Source organism: Ranitomeya variabilis, chromosome 4, assembly GCF_051348905.1.
Source record: "Ranitomeya variabilis isolate aRanVar5 chromosome 4, aRanVar5.hap1, whole genome shotgun sequence".
Classification (NCBI taxonomy): domain Eukaryota; kingdom Metazoa; phylum Chordata; class Amphibia; order Anura; family Dendrobatidae; genus Ranitomeya; species Ranitomeya variabilis.
Window position 1 is genome coordinate 318,243,385 of NC_135235.1, and position 14,932 is coordinate 318,258,316.

A 14,932-nucleotide genomic window follows, 5' to 3' on the forward strand; every position below is an offset into this window, starting at 1 on the left:
ACAAATGTACCATGATAAAACCACAGTAAAAAAAAGCCTTTTTTTTTGTAAACGAGGATCAAAAAAACTCACAATAAAAATGCAACGTGTGAACGTAGCCTATTTAATTAGGTTTATGGAATGCATTTGGGCATGTTAAGAATTGTGGTAATATTAAACAAGAACAGGGACCCCCAACCAGTGGCGTTCAGGACCATAATGTGTGGTTCGTGGCGGTCTACCAGCGTGGTGCATTAGTACCAGGTCTAGCAAACTGCTATGAAGAGCAAGTTTACAGATGGTGACTTTTCTGAGTAGCCCCAACATAAAAGAACTGATCTGGATGTGCAGGTACCACCTCTGGGGTAGGAAGATAAGTGTGAAGCTGCACATAGGATGTATGCTGGATAGAGGGGGTGCTTGAAGCTGGATACCACAGTGTGGTGGGAGTACTTGATGCAAGAATCAAGAATAAGGGTAAGGTGGGAATCCCTTGATGTGATTTCTGTGACGGAACCAATGCTGTCATTGTACAGATGATGGGGGCTCTGGGTGTCACTATTGTGGGGGTGGCAGCAGCTGAATGTCACTATTTGGGGAGGGGTGGGGGGAAGAGCAGCCTACGCATATTGCTCTCGACGTTAGTGCGGCGCCCCAGGGTATTGCTTTCCTCTCGGGGAGAGTGATGCTACGTTTGGAGGCAAAGAAGGAGAACTGCATCCAGGTATCACAAACATGCAACACATTTCACACTCCAGACCACAAGGGGGAGCGTCTGCTCCTATTTATTAGGTCACTCCCCATCTATAAATAACTGGTAGTCTGTAGGGAGAGTTAGTAAGTTCCAGACCAGAGTCTGAGGAGGATGGAAGGTAAAAGGAGCTGTGCATGCCCTCAGAGCTGCAGCTCCCAGAAAGAGACATTCAGAAGGCAGAACTGTGTTGCAGCGAGTGTGAAGGAAGTCGTAGCAAAGGAGAGGATACCAGAAGAGGACCAGCCCTACACAGGCTGCCTCCTTCTGAGGTGCAGAATCCCGGTAGCCAGAACACCGAGGGAGTAAGGACCTTTATGCTTTGCTCCAGAGACCGGCAGGACAGCTAATTTCAAGTTACCTGTCTGCCCTACACCCAGGAGGCACGGTGGCAACCATTGGAGGCCGGGGTGTGCTAGAGTCCCTATAAACAGCCTCAAGCCACCAGTCATACGGGTTCTCCCCTATCCGACTACGGGGGACAGTGAGAAAGACACCACATCTGTGAGACCCTTATGTGAAGCCATAGGCAGTAAGGGACTACACCATTGCAGCGCAAGGGAAGGCTACTGATTTCCACCTGGACAAGGGGACTCTGGACTTGCCTCCAAACCGGCCGGACTCTGCCTGCCCTGTGATCTGGTGCCCTGGACTGTGGATGCTGAAGACTTCAGTAAAGGTAAAGAGACTGCAACCTTGTGTCCTCGTTCTTCTCTGCGCCTCTCACCATCTACACACCGGGAAGCCCTGGGGACATACTTCACCTGTGGGAAGGTATACCATCTAGCTGCCATAACATCACCCCAGCGGACCCCTTAAAGCAGCATCGGTCACCCTGAACGAATGCCACAAGGTGGCGTCACGAACACAAACTTTATCCCTTTAAAGACCTTTCCCTTTTACACAGACGTCCCAGGGCCACGGACCGGGTCAGCCACCGTGACATCCCCCTGTGAACCCCAGGACCCTGTACCGAGTTGGGGATCACTGAATTATATAGGAGTATATTGTAGGATTGTACATCCCAGTGGGATGTCATTAATTTATTATCCACCTGACACTGCACAATATTTTGAAGTGCTGTGGCCGGGACCCCTAGAAAACCTGTATAGGGAATTACTCGACTAGTAATAATTATGCTCATTTACTCCACCTGCAAAACATAGAGTGCAGTTCTAGAGTATAAGCTGCTCTGCTTACCCAGCCAGCTCTTTAATTACATGTACAATTCAGGCTCAAAGTAAATGTAAGTAAAAATGTATCCTCAGTGCTGTACTGAACTGGGGATCTTCAACAGTAATGTGGTATTTTTTAACCAATTTTCTAGTCTAAATTTAAAAAAAATATTCTGAAACAGTCTGGATAAATCTACTATTTTGTCTATACAGCTTCTAAGCAGATCGTTCAGAGACTTGTGAAACCCCCTATTCACCCCCTTGACTTTTTTTTGTTTTGCTGCCTCAAACAACAAATAGGACAAAATAACTGAAAGCTTCAATTTGCATATCTATTCACCCCCTAAAGTCAGTACTTTGTAGAGCCTCCCTTTGCTGCAATCACAGCTGCAAGTTGCTTTGGATGAGTCCATATGCACTTTCCACATCTGGCCACTGGGATTTTTGCCCGTTAGTCAAAGTAAGGGTGGAGTCACACTAGCGTATGGCATCCAATGCGAGAGCATCGGGTGCGATATGCTAATGACCCTCGGCTCCTGCTCTGCTGTCAGCAGGAGCCAAGTGTCATGCGTCTGTGCTCCAAGCCTGTCGCACAGAGCGGATCGGAGCTCAGCTGCAGAGGAGGCAGAGATTAATTTCTCCATCTCCTCCATTGCCGGGGTCAGCGTACATCGCACATCACTCGGATGATATCTGAGTGATGTGCGTTGTCTCACTCTCACTCATAGGCTTATATGGGTGAGAGTGAGACGAGACTCAGATGAGTGTTGGTGACAATCGCAGCATGCTGCGATTTCACTCGCACGTTGAAAATGGCCAATGAAAAAAAACGGTGAAGTGAGCGGCCCCATAGAAGAATTCTGGTCTGAGTGCTATGCAATTTTTTTTTTTTATCTCATAACACTGGTCTGTATTATACTGTAGTGTGACTCCTTAAACTGCTCCAGCTCCTTCAAGTTTCCTCTGGTGACCAGCAATCTTCAAGTCTGACCACATTCATAATTGGATTATGGTCTGGGCTTTGACTAGGCTACTCCAAAACATTTATACTTTTCCCCTTAAATCACTTGAGTGTTGCTGCAGCAGTATGCTTTGGGTAATTGTCTTGTTGGAAGGCGAACCTCCATCCCAGTCTCAAATCATAGACAGACTGAAACAGGTCTTGCTCAAGAATAACAACCCATCTTACCCTCTATTCAGTCAATTTTCCCATTTTTCCTGTCCCTGCTTCCAAAAACATCCCCACAGCATGATGCTGCCACCACCATGTTTCACTGTGGGGATGGTGTCCTTGAGGTGATGAGAGCTGTGTTAGTTTGGCTCCAGACATAGCGTTTACCTTGTTGGCCAATTTTCGTCTCATCTGACCACAGCACTTTACTTGATACGTTTGGGAAGTCTCCCACATGTGTTTTTGCCTACTGAAAATGAGCCTTACAATTTTAGTTTGTACGTAAAGGCCACTTCTATGGAGTGTACAGCTTATTGTGGTTGTATGGACAGATCCAGTCTCTGCTTGGAAACTCTGCAGCTCCTTCAGGGTTATCTTTGGCCTCTGTGCTGCGTCTCTGAATAATCCCCTCCTTGTCTGGGCTGAGAGTTTTGGTGGTCATCCCTCTCTTGGCAGGTTTGTTGTGGTATCATGTTCTTTCCATTTGATGATAATGGATTTGATGGAGCTTCGGGGATCTACAGAGATTGGGATATATTTATAACCCAACCCTGACTTGTTCTTCAACAACTTTACCACTTACTTGTTTGGAGATCTCCTTGGTCTACTCTTCATGGTGGTGTTTGGTTAGTGGTGCCTCTTGCTTAATGGAGGTGCAGCCTCTGTGGCCTTTCTGAAAAGGTGAAGTGTATATACTGACAGACCATGGGACACTTAGATTGCACACAGGTGGACGTCCTGTCACTAAGTATATGACTTATGAAGGGAATTGCTTGCACCAGAAATTTTGAGGGGCTTCGTAGTAAAAGGGGTGAATACATATGCCCATGCCAATATTTAATTATTTGATCCCATAAATTTAATTACTGCCAATATTTTTCTCACTTGACCAATTTAGACTATTTAGGGCTGATGCATCACACACAAATTAGGTTACAAAAATATTTAATCCAGGGTGTAATGTAACAAAATTGGTAAGCCAAGAGGGGTTGGGGGTTGAATACTTATTCAAGCCACTGTATGTGTCTCCATAGTTACAGACCACAAGCAAACGCTGTAGTCTGATCCTACAGTGACGTGTTACACTGTTCTCTGCCCCCTCTATGGGATGGAGAAGTGGAGTATAGGACCTGGGGTGGGGTCTGCGAGGAGACTTTATAATAAAGATTAAAGTGATAACTTTCCACTCAACAGGTAAAATATTCCTTTTATTGATAATCCCAGTATCGGCAAATGTTTCCATGTTTTTACAAGTTTCTGAGGCTGACAGGGCACAGGCCACTGCAACAGAAAAAATGTCCACTCTGCCTGAGTTTCCGTTTCATTGATGGACAACATGGACCCACAAAGGAAATCCCATAAATCAGTGCTTACATATTTGAAAAATGTCCGACTTTTTTTTTTTTTTTTTAAATCATGTCCTGATATTATTTTCCCTGTTTAACTTTATTGACGGGTTCTCCTAATGCACCTGTAACAATCATACATAAGAAATAAGATAAATTCTAGACATATACAGTTTTATGGTGGTCATCGTGGTTCCGAGGTTTCTGGCAGCTTCGTCCGAGTCTGCTTGTAGCCCATTGATGGGAGAAATTGTACAAGGTAGAGTAAGAGGTGACCAGCAGCTAGGACACACTTACACAGCTCGTCATCTCATGGAGCAAGGCTCTCCCACCGAATGTCCAAAGAGAGTGGTCAGATGTGAAGAAGACAGGTTTATGATGGGAAAGTAGAGGACTCGGAACACACACACCCTCTTAGGAATGACGGAACCTGGTGAGAAGAGAAGGAAAAACAGAAATGTTAAACAAGAACCTTAAATGTGTTACTGTTGTTACCAAAAACAGTATTATTTCCCTTTCTTAATGCCCAATTCCACCTGCTTTTACCTCTTGGGCCCCTTATCATGAGTTCTCCATAGAAAACTTTACGTTTCTTATCATAAATATGGCATTTAACCATTTCCTACCATGACATACAGTTACGTCAAGGGTCGAATCCTGACTTTGATGCCTCTAATAGCTGCAGGTGGAGCGGAGGTGTTAACATATTAATTCCCACTGTCAATCTCTGACAGTGACATTTGACGCGCGTCTGGGGCGCATCTTTCCAGAGTACTTGATGAAAAATGCCACTTCTCATAATGAAAAATTTCAAAGTACATGCTGTGCAGTCACTGACCAAGTAAGGAATGCTGGGAGATTTCATTCCTGAAGGTTGCAGAATAGTGAGTGCAGCTCTGGGGTATAATGCAGGATGCAACTCAGGATCAGTACAGGATAAGTAATGTATGTGCACAGTGATTGCACCAGCAGAATAGTGAGTGCAGCTCTGGAGTATAACACAGGATGTATCTCAGGATCAGTACAGGATCAGTAATGTAATGTATGTACGCAGTGACTGCATCAGCAGAATAGTGAGTGCAGCTCTGGAGTATAATACAGGATGTAACTCAGGATCAGCACAGGATCAGTAATGTAATGTATGTACGCAGTGACTGCATCAGCAGAATAGTGAGTGCAGCTCTGGAATATAACAGGATGTAACTCAGGGTCAGTAAAGGATAAGTAATGCAATGTCTCTACCAGCAGAATAGTGACTGCAGCTCTGGAGTAAAATACAGGATGTACCTCAGGGCAGTACAGGATCAGTAATGTATGTACGCAGTGACTGCACCAGCAGAACAGTGAGTACAGCTCTGGGGTATAATACAGGATATAACTCTGGATCAGTACAGGATCAATAATGTAATGTATGTACACAGTGACTCCACCAGCAGAATAGTGAGTGCAGCTCTGGAGTATAATACAGGATGTAACTCAGGATCAGTACAGGATCAGTAATGTAATGTATGTACACGGTGACTGCACCAACAGAATAGTGAGTGCAGCTCTGGAGTATAATACAGGATGTAACTCAGGATCAGTACAGGATCAGTAATGTAATGTATGTACGCAGTGACTGCATCAGCAGAATAGTGAGTGCAGCTCTGGAATATAACAGGATGTAACTCAGGGTCAGTAAAGGATAAGTAATGCAATGTCTCTACCAGCAGAATAGTGACTGCAGCTCTGGAGTAAAATACAGGATGTACCTCAGGGCAGTACAGGATCAGTAATGTATGTACGCAGTGACTGCATCAGCAGAACAGTGAGTACAGCTCTGGGGTATAATACAGGATATAACTCTGGATCAGTACAGGATCAATAATGTAATGTATGTACACAGTGACTCCACCAGCAGAATAGTGAGTGCAGCTCTGGAGTATAATACAGGATGTAACTCTGGATCAGTACAGGATCAATAATGTAATGTATGTGCACAGTGACTGCACCAGCAGGATAGTGGGTGCAGCTCTGCTCAGCTGCTACTCACTGTGCTGATTGTGGGTGCGGTCGCTGCTGAACCTGCAGTGTGCTCCTGAGCTCCTGAGAACCACCACCTCTCCACCCGGGGACCTGCTCTCTCTCTTACCCAGGGAGGGAGTGGGTTTCCTGGGATGAGTGAAGGAGCCAAGTCCCAGGCTTCTGCTTCCCGGACCAGGCTGGCGGGGGGCAGAAGGAACCAGCAACCAGCCTGCACATCAGAGGATTCGGGGGTGAGACGCTCCACCAGGAGTCGCAGCAATGTGGCTCCTACTCCCCCCAGGTCTGCAGAGACCCAGAGAAGCCGCAAGGCTTCCATGGAGGAGAAGCCTGCTAGTGTGCAAGACGGCGGTCCTTCTGGAGGAAAGCTGAGTGCTCACGGAGGTGAAGCCGACCTCGCTGAGGAGGGTTGGGCGCTGCAGAGCCCCCGGGAGTCTGTGTCCACCTATGCCTCCCGGGTCATGAGCCACCTCCGTGAGTATGAAGACGCAAGCAAGACCATCACGAGGCTCCGAGAGGAGCTGCGCTGCACAAGCAACAAAGCTGCAGGTTCCTCCAAACCGAGGAAGAATCAGCTCCAGGCAGAGGTAAGGAGACTGAAGGATGACATCAATGAGCTTGAAGTCAGAAAAGCTTTCATCAGAGAAAAAAGTGGACCATTTAAGGAAAAACTTATTAATGAAGATCGATTCAGAGAAATGGCTGATAACAGAGAGCAAAGGCAGATGGGGCTGCAGCCTGAGTGCCAGGTGGATGATGATGAGGAGGAGGAGGATGATGACCAGCAGAAAGCCCCACCTGGCAGCCTGCTTAGTCACTCACAGGCCACGTGCAGCGAGCTCCCTGCTGGACAGGCGACAATGACATCTCGTCGCAGTTCTGCTGGCTCTGGGGAGGACAGTGACATCGGCCAGGGAGGGGCACTAATGGCCGAGATCAAGCTCCTGGAGTCCCCAGTGTGCCTTCAGAACTTCCATCTTGGTGATGATTTGCCAGAGGAGGCACCTGGGGGCCGGAAAAAAAAGGTGAAGAAGATCAAACCTAAGCTGCAGGAAGCGGTAAGCTATGTATATGCCCCCCTCCCTGTACCCCCTGAGTCGGCTGCAGGGTCAGCTCGCTGTATAAGCCCCGTTGCCCAGCCCAGCCCGGGTTCTGCTGTGGATCCGGTGCAAAGGCGCGGGGAGACTACAAAGCAATGTAGTGAGGCGCAGAGCTCCGTTTCTGCTTGTAGTAGCGGGGACGTAGCAGCAGGTGCATCAGCCGAGAGGCTGGACAGTGAGGGCGGCCCGGCGGCGGGCGAAAAATCAGGCCACGATACTGTGGTGCGCTCCCCAGTGGGAGGGGGGAGCAGCCCGGTGTCAGGGGCAGCTCCGGTAGCCTCGGTGCCCCTGAATGCTGTTGCCGCTGATCACTTAGTTGAGAAGCGGCGGCAGTGTGAGGGGGTTACCGGGGCTGGGCGTTCCGGTCCTCCCACCAAAGTCCTGTTCTGTGTTGGCGCCGCTGGTCAACAAGATCCTGATGCTAAGGATCAGCGGTGCCTCACAACAGCGAAAGATCAGCGGCGCCTGGTAGCAACCATGAAGCAGCGGAAAATATCAACTGATGATGCGGAGGGCACACATAAAACCAGGGGTGAGGTCACCTCCAGTTCTGTGGAGGAGACTCAGCCCCTTGTGCCTGATGATGCGGAGGCCAAAATGTCACCCCCTGTTGTCACTGGTCCAGCAGGAGTGAATGTGGTGGTGGGTATGGATGAGGAAAACTCTTTGTCTAGTGGTGTGGTTGCTGGTTTGGTGGAGGGTGAGGAGGTTATGGAGGTGGGTAATGGTGATACTGTTGGTGTGGATGTGGTCACTGGTCCGGTTGCCCCCCCGGTGGTGGCAGCACCTGTCAGGAGTTATGCCGCTGTCACCTCCGGGGGAAATAGGGCGTCCTCCTCGTCTCTGGGCTCTGGGGACGGCATGTTGCAACGGCATCTCCTGGAGGCTCTAAAGAAGGGAGAGAGATCACTAATGGTAGAGGGTCGAGAGGTTGATCTATCCTTCTGGATAGAGAGGCATGGCCTCGGGGCCTTCCGAGAGCAAAGAGGGGGGGATACAGTGTGGTCCCTCCCAACAGCCGGGCCGGGTAGTGTGCGTAGGAATGTGGTCCGTCTTCGGTGGAGGGGCAGTGATGCGTGTCCTCCAAGGTCGAAGGTTGTGGAGCTCCTGCTGAGGATGGGCTTCAAGGCGATTGACATCTACGCCTTGATACATCCCTATTCCACACCTGAGTTTGATGTCAGCTTTGTTCGGCCGGAGGGGCTTGAACTTTTCTGGTCGAACTATGAGTTGGCAAAAAATGAGCCCGGCTGGCGAGACTTTGCCGTTCAGGCGGTGTCTCGCCAAAATCAAGTCAAGAAAGTGACCGTGATGACATGTAACGAGTCGCTTTCTTGTTATGACATCATGACGTGGCTTGGCCGGTATGGAGAGGTAGTGGAGATGCCAAAGAAAAACCGTGACGAGTTTGGTATCTGGTCAGGGGCCTGGACGTTTATGGTAAAACTTAAGCGTTCAGGTGGTACGGTTGCCCACATACCATCATCTGCCTTCCTGGGTAGGGATCGTATCCTGGTCTTCTACCAGGGGCAACCGAAGCTCTGTCACAAGTGCGGCGACCCCACACACTTCAGCGCAAACTGCACTGTGCAGAAGTGTGCATTGTGTGGGGATGTCGGCCATCTTGCTGCATCTTGTGTGGAGATTAGGTGCCACCTGTGTGGTGAGTTAGGTCACCCATTCAGCCGTTGTCCTCGCTCCTTCGCTAACGCAGTCGTGACCCCGGTGGGAGAAAGCCGTGAGGCTGATTCTGCTGGGGAAGGGACTAGCAAGGGTGAGGGAGCTGAGGGGCCAAGGAAGAAAAGCAATAAAAAGACGCCTGCCCAGCTAAGGCGTCTAGACAAGCGCAGACAGGATAGGGAGCTGGGCGAGCCTCGGGCTACTGGGGCGGCCCCTGTCCTGGATGCCAGTCTTGCTGCTGAGGCCCCAAGGGATGATGAGTTGGATGAGGAGGTCAGGAGGATCCACAGGGAGGAGAGTGCCACTGCCTCAGAGTCCTCCCATTATGAAAGTATGGATGAGGATAATAGGCAGTGGCTAGAGGACAAGCGTAAGCTCGGCACCAAAAAGAAGAGAAAGAAGGGAGATAAAAAATCTTCTCTCACTCTGACCAAGGTACCTAAGGAAGGAAAAACCGACTCCCCTCTGGTTGGTCTTTCTAACCGGTTCCAAGCCCTTGAAAACATCTCTTCCTCTGAGGAGGAAGCTGAGGGTGAGGTTCTGGCTTCGGCGGGGCTCACAGGGGGCGCCGAGTCTCCTCCTTCTGGGAACGTAAGATCCTTGGAGGGAGGGACTGGCCCAGAGTCTGGAGACGAGGACGAAAAAAATAAAAAACGCGTGGAAATGGATACCTCCATGTCATTAAAGAGGGGGAAGGATTCCTCCTCTGAGGCAGAGGATAAGGGGAGTGGGAAAAAGAAAGCCATCTAACTCAATCACCAATGATGGCGGAACCCACTCCGTTGACGCTGGCGTCCATTAATGTCGCCAGCATAAAGTCAAATACAGCTAGATTTGCGGCCTTTGATTTTCTCAGCCGGGTTGAAGCTGACATTTTCTTTTTGCAAGAGACCAGGCTGCCAAACATGGCAGATGTGTTTAAAGCTAAGAGGGAGTGGAGACTCGGGCCCTCCTATTGGTCTCTTGCGGCCGAGCCGTATAGCGGAGTGGCGGTCCTTTTTACCGCACCGGTGGAATGCCGACGGGTTATTGAGTTAGAAATGGGGAGGTGCCTGATCTTAGATGTCCTCATGAAGGGACAAGAGCTCCGGCTCATTAACATCTATGGTCCCCAATCTAAGTGGGACCGGAAGTGTCTCTTTATGAGGATCAAGCCCTACCTTTTTACAAGTCGGCAGGTTGTCTTTGGAGGGGACTTCAATGCTGTCACGAGGCCCCGAGATAGAGGAGGTTCCAGAGACAAGCTGACTTATGATAGCGTCGCCCTTAATAGTATAGCTAGTGAGGCTCGCCTGGTGGATGTCCACATTCGGCACACCCCAGGCCACGAGGGGTTCACCTATCATAGAGGTAACTGTAGGTCCAGAATAGATAGGTTTTATTTAAAGGAGGAAGCTGTCTCTTCAGCAGTGTCTGTTGTTGAGGTGGAGTTCTCCGACCACTGTTTAATTTTGTTTTCTCTGAATGTTACAGAGACCCTCCGGATGGGAAGAGGCTTTTGGAGGCTCAATTCGTCTCTCTTGGAAGAAGCGGAGATAAGACAGTCCTTTGAGGATTTTCTTCAGAGCCAGGTACCCTTACTGGATCTTTGTAGTAGTAGGTCAGAGTGGTGGGAGATGTTCAAGGAAAGGGTGGCGAGATTCTTCCGCCAGCTCTCGAGCCTCAGGAGTCTGAGCAGGTACCGCCTGTATCAGGGTCTGAGGAGGAAACTCGAGCATCTTGTCTCAACTGGAGGTAGCCGCGAGGAGATCTCCAGAGTGAAATCTTTGCTTATGAGGTGTCAGTACGATAGACAGGCATCTTTGGTTTTTGAGAGGGATTACGGGAAGTACCGCTCACCCGACCCTTACAGAAACTGCAAGATGTCAGTGAATAGTAAAGTGGTTACAGGACTGGTCGACACTACGGGGTCCCTGAGGCGATCCAGATCAGGGATCCTGGAGGTTGTCAGATCCTTCTACTCGCACCTCTTGGGGAAGAGGGATCTTGATTGGGATGAGATGTCGGCTTTCCTGGCAGAAGCTGTCCCCGAACCAGGGGTAGACCCCTCTCTTGACGTTTTGACAGAAATGATCAGGGAAGAGAAAGTTCAGTTGGCGATTGAAGGGCTTGCTCCCAAAAAATCGCCTGGTCCAGATGGCTTAACATCTGAATTCTATAAGACCTTTAAGGACGTTTTGGTTCCCCTCTTGACTGAGGTATTCAATGAGTGTCTTTCCTCGGGCACTCTGCCGAAGTCAATGAGGAGGTCTGCTCTGATCATCTTGTCAAAGGGTAAGGACCCGTCTTGCATTGAGAATTGGCGTCCCATAGCGCTTCTCAATGCAGACAGGAAGGTTCTAGCAAAGGTGCTGTTTAATCGGCTGGTGAAATTTGCACCCCGACTCCTTTCGGGGGCCCAGCATTGCTCTGTTCCAGGCCGCAGCACATTTAGTGCTGTGCTCTGTGTCCGAGAGGCAGTGGAGCAGGGTAGGGCTGGTCACTGGAAGGGGTACATGCTGTCACTGGACCAGGCAAAAGCGTTTGATCGGGTTAATCCGAGTACCTCTGGTCCGTCCTTCTGAGATATGGCCTGCCGGGGGGGTTTGTTGATTGGCTTAAGACCTTGTACAGTGGGGCAGAGAGTTTCCCGCTTGTGAATGGTTGGATTGGTAGCTCTTTTGAGGTTGGGTCCGGTGTTCGCCAGGGTTGTCCCTTGAGCCCGCTGCTGTACGTGTTTGCGATTGACCCTCTTCTTAGGAGGGTGGAGCGTGGACCGTTGGCCGGGATCGGGATGGATCAGGCAGCACCGGAAGCCACTCTGAGGGTGGTGGCGTATGCCGATGATGTCACTGTGTTTGCTTCCTCTCACGAGGAGGCAGGGTGGCTGATGTCAGAGGTAGATCGCTACTCGGAGGCATCCGGGTCCAAGATCAACCGGGATAAGTGTGAGAGTCTCTGGCTGGGAGGAGGAGATCCTGAGCAAAACTTACCTGCTCCCTTTACTGATTTATCTGGGCAGTGTGTGCATCTTGCCGGAATCTCTCTGGACTCGGGTCTACAGTTTGTTCTTCCAACTGTTATGGGGGAATAGACTGAACCTGGTCAAGAGGGAGGTTACTTACCGTACGAGGAGACTAGGAGGGTTGGGTATGGTCAACCCTGTGGTATTCCTTGTGGATACCTTCATTAAGATCAATATCGCAAACCTCTGGAAAGAGAGGGCTCCTCCGTGGGTATTCTCCTGTAGGGGATGGTTTCAGCCTTTCTTCCAGGAATGGGAGACAGGAGGGCAAGTGAAGGATCTTCGCACACCGCATGGACATCTTCCGGCTTACGCTACCTTGGTTCTGAAGGTAATTCGTCGGTGGGGTCTGGGAATGTGGGAGATCAGGACTCTGCCAAGGAAACTACTTGACAGTAGGGTTCTGTTGACCCATTTCCAGAGGTCTCTGGCGCTCAGGGACTGCCCAAGTCGGGATCTTGGGGTGGGTTTGCATCTTTTGAATTCTATCAGGATCCCCTCGAAGTTTTGGGACTTGGCTTGGCGCTGCTTCCATGGGAAACTGTGTGTGAGGGACAATCTGAAGTGTAGGAGCTCTGAGGACAGGAATTGTCCTCGGGAGCATTGTGGTACCTTGCTGGAAAGCATGGACCACTTCCTGCTTCATTGTCCCTTCAACACAGAGGTGTACAACAGGGTGGGCGCCTTCATTGGCTGGTCTCGGCTGGCCGGTCTCTCCTATGCGGAATGGGCCTATGGAGCATTCGGAGACCTGGGTGGTCGGGACCGCTGCACCTTATTTCTAGTTAGCGCAGTGGTTAGGTATCACACGTGGAACGCACGGTGCTTAGTATCGACGCAACGAAAAATCCTCCCAGTGGACGATGTGTTTAGGACCATACTCGGTGACCTGGTGAAGGTGCGCTCTCTGGAGTATGGGCGACTGGGCGCACGGAGGGCCGCGCTCCTCTGGAGGGGCTTTTCTTTTAGTGTGCCCTAGTCTGGTCATCTCCTTTCCTGGTGGTGGGCTGCTGCTGACACTGTAGATTTTTGTTTTGTTTGATCATTATACAGTGATGTAGGGCTGCAGGCGCCGAACTTGGGCTTCGTGTTTTGTAATTATTGTGGTGTGTGCTGCTGTATATAATGTATATATTGTATATGGGGATATAGATTTGGGTGTAGGTGTTAGGTTGGGTGGTGGGAAAAGGGGGGAGGTGGGATTATCTTGTGGGACTATGGGACACTGGGTTGTTTGGGGGAAAAACTGGCACTGCCTGATCTGGCCTATGGACGTTGGACATGGACTGAGGCATGAGACGCAGGACCAGCTCTCAGGTCAGTGCGGGGGGTTGGGAATGGAGGATAGCTTGTAGTATTGTATATATTTGTTTAATTTGTAGTTATTTTATTTAAAACTAAAAAAAAAAAAAAGTTCCTGTATATAGTCTTTGTTTTCCATTGTTTATTTTATTTGTTATTATTATTTTTTTGGTGACCGGACCTGAAGTTATTGTTCTGTATATACTGTATAATATGTGTGAGAGGAGAGAATGAGCGGCTGGACCAGTGTTCAGTATACTGATTATTTTCTGGCTAATATTTTTGTTATGTTTTCTGCTATTATTGTTATGTTTTTCATTTTTATAATAAAAGATCTACAGGATGTAACTCAGGATCAGTACAGGATCAGTAATGTAATGTATGTACACGGTGACTGCACCAACAGAATAGTGAGTGCAGCTCTGGAGTATAATACAGGATGTAACTCAGGATCAGTACAGGATCAGTAATATAATGTATGTACACAGTGACTGCACCAGCAGAATAGTGAGTGCAGCTCTGGAGTATACGACAGGATGTAACTCAGGATCAGTACAGGATCAGTAATGTAATGTATATACACAGGGACTGCACCATCAGTATAGTGAGTGCAGCTCTGGGGTATAATACAGGATGTAACTCAGGATCAGTACAGGATAAGTAATGTAATGTATATACACAGGGACTGCACCATCAGTATAGTGAGTGCAGCTCTGGGGTATAATACAGGATATAACTCTGGATCAGTACAGGATCAGTAATGTAATGTATGTACACAGTGACTCCACCAGCAGAATAGTGAGTGCAGGTCTGGAGTATATATACAGGATGTAACTCAGGATCAGTACAGGATTAGTAATGCAATGTATGTACACAGTGATTGCACCAGCAGAATAGTGAGTGCAGCTCTGGAGTATAACACAGGATTTATCTCAGGATCACTAATGTAATGTATGTACGCAGTGACTGCATCAGCAGAATAGTGAGTGCAGCTCTGGAGTATAATACAGGATGTAACTCAGGATCAGTAATGTAATGTATGTACACAGTGACAGTACCAGCAGAATAGTGAGTGCAGCTCTGGAGTATAACACAGGATGTAACTCAGGATCAGTACAGGATCAGTAATGTAATGTATGTATGCAGTGACTGCATCAGCAGAATAGTGAGTGCAGCTCTGGAGTATAATACAGGATGTAACTCAGGATCAGTAATGTATGTACACAGTGACAGTACCAGCAGAATAGTGAGTGCAGCTCTGGAGTATAACACAGGATGTAACTCAGGATCAGTACAGGATCAGTAATGTAATGTATGTACACGGTGACTGCACCAGCAGAATAGTGAGTGCAGCTCTGTGGTATAATACAGGATGTAACTCAGGATCAGTACAGGATAACTA

At 48.8% G+C, this 14,932-nt stretch overlaps 1 long non-coding RNA gene across 1 annotated transcript in view; it reads right to left on the bottom strand.

The window, feature by feature from the left end:
* Positions 1 to 4,263: 4,263 nt before the first annotated feature.
* Positions 4,264 to 14,932, bottom strand: part of LOC143764649 (uncharacterized) — a 46,642-nt gene continuing 35,973 nt past the window's right edge. Inside the window, exon 3 of the long non-coding RNA XR_013213246.1 lies at positions 4,264 to 4,852. This is a non-coding gene — a long non-coding RNA (uncharacterized LOC143764649). The remainder of the gene's footprint in view (positions 4,853 to 14,932) is intronic.